This window comes from Peromyscus eremicus, chromosome 5 (assembly GCF_949786415.1).
Source record: "Peromyscus eremicus chromosome 5, PerEre_H2_v1, whole genome shotgun sequence".
NCBI lineage: Eukaryota > Metazoa > Chordata > Mammalia > Rodentia > Cricetidae > Peromyscus > Peromyscus eremicus.
In genome coordinates, this window is record NC_081420.1 from 101,352,320 (window position 1) to 101,357,987 (window position 5,668).

Consider the following 5,668-nt stretch of genomic DNA (forward strand, 5'->3'; position numbering starts at 1 on the left):
CTGGGAACAGAAGAGACGTTGGTCAGGCAGGGGCAGCATTCCCAGTTGGAGGAGCTAGAGCATCCTCAGAGATAGGCTCAGAACAAGAGAAATGACCCACTAATAAAAACCATTATCACTTATTGAACTTGACCAAGACCACATGGAAACTCGGAACTAGACTGCTGGGGTTCAAGTCCCAGTTCCGCCGTTTCTGTCTGTCTAACCCACTCCCTCGCTAGCTGCGTGGTCTGTAAAATGTGTTATACTACTAACCTCACAGCATGTTCCAGTAGCGAATAGGTGACATGTATGGGAAGTAGAGTAGCGTTGATCACAGATAGACCAAAGGCTAGTCCCCTGGGATTGGTAGAGTGACCTGTCTGACCCAAAGCTCCTAATCGGTAAGCCTTAGCAGGGACACTGGGCACAGAGGCAACCCAGGCATGATGGGTCAGGTGTCAGCCCGTGGCCTACAGCCATCGCCTAACGGATGAGTGCAGTCGGGAGGGGACTGTTCCTCTGTAACAGTAAAAGGGCCCATGGAGAATGCAGGGGCAGGGAACATAAAGGCTGTGGCAGGTAGACAGACACATCCTTTCCCTTTCCCTCCACTAGCTCAGCAAGAAACTGCCCCGTGTTTGCTTTCACTTTTTTCTTTACTTACTTGAGAGGCAGGAGAAAAGGCCAGGGGGAAACTGACGGGGGTGGGGGGGGGGTGGGGGGGGGTGGGGGGGAGGGGGGGGGGACAGCTCTCCTGCAAGTCCAGCACCGAGGGCCAGAGGGAACTGCTGCAGGCACTGCGGAGGGAGCCGGCTGCTGGGAGCCCCGCTCTCTTGGTCCTAGTGCCCTGGCAGGCTCTCCAGCACGTCCCCTGCTCAGCCACTTGGGCAAACAATGCAGGTTTCCGTTTGTAACGAAGTTGGGGTTCCTAGCACCTGCCCTGTTGGGAACAGCTGTGCATTAATGAGGAGAGCCCAGGACTTGGCATCAGAGACCAAGGGTTGGACAAGCTTCACTGCCTCCTGGCTACCTGACCTTGCCCAAAGACTTAGTGTCCCTGTCCCTAGGAGTGGTGCTAATGATTCCTTGTTTCTCAAATCTAGGTAATTTCCCAGAAAATGGATGCACATTAGCCCGCAAGGGCTTCCCAGATGGGAGAGGGTATGAAGCAGAGGGGCAAGGAGAGGCTGCCCTCCCCTCTGGGCTACCTGCCCCATCTGGAGAATTCGTTTCCCCCCTGGTCTCAGACAATGACCTCTCACTTCCAAGCCTGCTTCAACTCTGCTCTCCCTGAAACTGGGCACCATCCCAACAGGAACAGACTTTGCTGCCAAGGACACCCCTCACATAGGATGGGTGAGGAATAGACAGTCACTGCTTAAATCCGCAAAAGCAGTCTTCCACAGTGTAGATCTGAAAGAGCTCTTGCAGCTTGGCCTCTCCGGGAAGCCTGGCCTCTGGGCTCTCTGCCCCACCAGCCCCGGGAGTCACCGCATGATTCCCCTGTAGGACCCCCAGCCCTCCCTGCACACACCCTGCCCAGGACGCCCCAGGCCTACGTCCTCTGCCCGGTCCCCCTCTAGCAGACGCATGGGGGGCGCTGCGGACCCCACTGCCCGCCTTGTCCTGGGAAGGGACAAGAGGTGCCCTGGCCAGCCCAGCAACCTGCGCCCTGGCGCCCCGCTTCGGTGCAGTTCCGGAGGCTATCCGGTCAGGTCCAAGGCAGCTACCGAAGCTCTCGCCACGCTCCTCACCCGGACCCGGCTTGAGCTTCGTCCGGCTAGCTAAAGCCACTCGGCCACACCCATGTGCCGGTTTCCCACGACCCAGCCGGGAAGGAACGGAAAACCCAAGAAATAACAGCCAAACCAGGCCCTACTCAGCTCCCCAGGGCCCCAGGTACCTTGGCGAAAGAGTGCCTGCAAACAAAGGCGGCATCCCTGCTGTCGCCAGTCCCCTCCATCCGCGGCCGGACCCTCCCCCCTCAGGAATTAAGAGGCACTACCTTCGTACCCACCTCCCCACAGAAGACCCAAGAAGGTTCTGCAGCTAGATACCCTACGTGCAGTCAGGCTCCGGCGCGGGCTCTGGTTGAGGTCCCCTGCCTAGACAGGGGACTGACTGTATTTCCTCAAGCCGGTAGACGAGAGTGTGCTCTTATATCCTGGGCCGCTTCCCCCATCCCGAGATCCTGGAAAGCCCGGACCAGGCTAGCTACGGCGCACCCGGGTTCAAGGACACGAGGCTGGGGTGCTTTACAAGATCGATGTCCCGTATGACAACGGAAGGAAAGAAATGAAAACCTCCAGGCAAGGACGCACGCCTCCCTACCCAGCCGGGAAACTTTGAGGGGCTGCGAGGTTCGTACGCTGACAGGTGCGCCCTGCAGCCGGGCCCACGCGCGGCGGTACGGAAACTTGCACTGGCGGCTGCGGCTCCTCCGCTCGAGCCTAGGCGCCCTCGGACCCCTCTGAGCCGGCAAGGAGTGGGAGCTCATCAAACAGACTCGTGCTGTGGGGATCGGATCGCTGGAAATCGTGATGTCCCCGCAGGTGCGAAGCCCCTGCGGGCGTGAGTGGGGGGAGGGGCACACTAGCCTCGCGCCCCCGCACCACGGTCTCCCCACTCCCCCGCCCCCTCCGCCTCCTTATTCATTCACAAAACACTAGCCGCAAGGGAGGAAGGGAGAAGGAGAGGCTGCAGGAGCCCAGGATGTTGGAAGAAAGGAAGAGAGACCGGTGGGGAAGCCGCGGCACGGACCGCCGCCGGGAATCCTAGAACGACCGCAAGCCCTGACCATCCGGAACCCTAGGGTCTCCAGGGCGCCGCAAGAGGCGCCTGGGGAGCAGCCCCGTACGGCCCGCCCCTTGGATGCGCTCACCGTGCCGCCGGCTGCCCGCGCTCCGGTGCTCAGCAGGCCCGCGGCGGCTCCATGCCCCTCCTCCGGCTCCGCCGCCGCGCGCTGCTTCCACCGTGCTGCCGCGCGCTCCCACTGATGATCGCCGGCCCCAGCCTCCTTAAGTATTGTGCCCTCCTCCCGCCCTGGCGCCGGGAAAGTTGGCAAGAGTGGGTTCCCGGCCACCGGCCGCTGCTCTCCAGATGCGGGGGTCCCTCGTGGACGTAGCCCCTCCGGCTCTAGAGTCGCAGCCTCTGCGCACTCTGGGAAAACTGGGGACCCCCAGTGCAGCCCAAGGCCCTGAGGCTCCGCGCCGACCTCCGGGCCAGTAGCCTTGGAAAGGCGGCCATTGTCCCCAGCCTAGAACCTGAAGCGTCGTTAACTTTCCAGATGACCCGTAGGGACCTCCAAAACCGTTCCTGTCCATCCCCGTCCCCCACACCCCGGTCCTGAAGTCTGAAAACCTACCCTGCAAGCCAGCTAGCACAGAGTGTATCTTCCCCCGACTTCTAAACCAATTTTCTTCTGGAACCTTTCCCGGTGGCAAGAGAGAGGAACAGAAGAGAAAAATTGTCAAATAAAAAGAGCCCCGGGTCAAAGAAGATGTTAACAATCAACAGTCGTGACAAGCTGAGCTTTGAATTCCGCAGCGGGGCGCTGATGACATTAGGTGCAGCTTTTGCAGATTGGTCTAGCAGGAACCCAGGAGATTCCAGTCTTAAAGCCCAAACAATTCTTCCTCCCCACCTTCACACCTTTATTTCCGACATCCTGACCTCTTAAGTTTCCATCTGACATCCTCACTAATAGTTTCCAGGCCTCTGAACGCTGGTGCTAGACTTGGGTGAGGTGAGGTGGAGAGGGGTTCAGGAGAGGAGGATGCTTGCTATTAGCAGAAGTTAGAACCAGCTAGAGACCTGGAGCTTTTACATCTCGGAAAAACTTGAAGAGAAATGATAATTAAAGACTAGTTTTCAAAATGAATTTATGGGGCCGGGCAATGGTGGGGCACACCTTTAATCCCAGCACAGAGGCAGGCAGATCTCTGAGTTCAAGGCCAGCCTGGTCTACAGAGTGAGTTCCAGGACAGGCAGGGCTACGCAGAGAAACCCTGTCTCAAAAAACCAAACAACAACAACAAAATGATGTGTCCTTCAGGCATCATCAGAGATAACTTGGCCAGCTGACACCATGTCATAGGCATGTGAGCTGCAGTTTGGAAGGCTGTCCTCTCAGACTTGTCCACAGTCCCTCAGTCACTTAACCACAGCACCTGGCTTACCTGCCCCATCCTGACAGACAAAATCACTATGTGTCACTTTGCTTCAGGGGACATCGCTGCATGGGTTAAAAGGCTTCACAGTGAGTTTGGTTTTTTTTGTTATTTATTTTGAGACAGGGTCTCTCTAGCCCAGGATGGGTGCTTGAACTTCCTATGTAGCCAAGGGGATAACCTTGAACTTCTTCCTTTAACTCAGAAGAGACAGGTGAGGTCCACCACACCCAGTTTATTCAACAATGGGGCATGAACCCTAGGTTTTGCACATACATGGTAAGCACTGTGTGCTATCCCCGGCTCCAAAGAGTGTGCTGAGACAGAGTTTCTCTGTTAACAGTCCCGGCTGTCTTTGAACTCTCTTTATAGACCAGGATGGCCTGGAACTCACAGAGATCCTCCTGTTTCTGCTTCCCCAGTGCTGGGACTAAAGCCTAAGAGTGTGCTCTTAAAGGCTGTTGAGATGGCCCAGAAAGTAAAGATACTTTGGGTCAAACTTGAGTTCAGTCTCTGGGACTCACATGTTGGAAGGGGAGAAGCAATTACCACAAGTCCTCTGACCTCCGCACAAGTGATATATAGGTCCACAATAAATCAATAAAATACAGAAAGGCTAATATTGAAGCCACAGTGGCATGTGTGTTGTGCTACAGACCGTCTGAGGGGCCCGGCCATAGCCATCAGCAAATACCCGGATAGAGAAGTGTTTGCTTGGTAAAGAGAATTGTTCAGGAGTCTGTCGGCTTGTTCTGCCACTGGCTGTGACAGTAAACTTCAAGGTCTCCCTCCTAGAAATGAGGGAGAGGACTGTTCCAAGATTTGCAGAGTCGTTGAGAGAGTCCGTACATAGTCAACCTCAGCCTGAGGTGGCGTCATGGCCATCCTGATCGCCAGTGACAGGCAGTTCTCCAGTTGGTGTTTAGAAAAACAAACAGTATCTTGTCCTGATTCCATTACAGATCCTAGGAGCCCAGGGCCACCATGCCACCTCAAGAGGCACCTGAGTCTGGAGGGGCCAGGGTCTTAGGGATCTATTTGATCTCCCTCCCTCCCTCCCAGAGTTGCAGTATACAACATCTTAGATCAAGGAAAACAAGCAGGGAGTCGGCATTGCCAAACAATGGGTGCAGTGGCCTCCTGGAGAGCAGATGTTCCACACAGAGGTTCATCTCCCTGTGGTGGGAGGGCCTAGCATGGCCAGGTGCTTAGCTGCTTGAAGAAGCCAGAAATCTAGACCTGTATGTGAAATCTCTTCGTTTTTAAGTGTTAGCAGCTGATTCAGAAGTTGAAAACAAACATTCCATAGGTTAGATAGAATGCACCAGTCATGGTCTGCCAACTGGCTGCTTGTAAAACGTTTAGATGCTCAAGGAATGGGGCAGCCATCTTGAAAAGGCCCAATTCTGTCCCTTTCCTGACTTCTCTGTGTACACATTCCCTTCCCTGCAGCTGCTCCAGGGCCGGCGCATGCCAGTTAGTTTCTAAGACTCCAACTATGACCTGCAGTTTTCTTG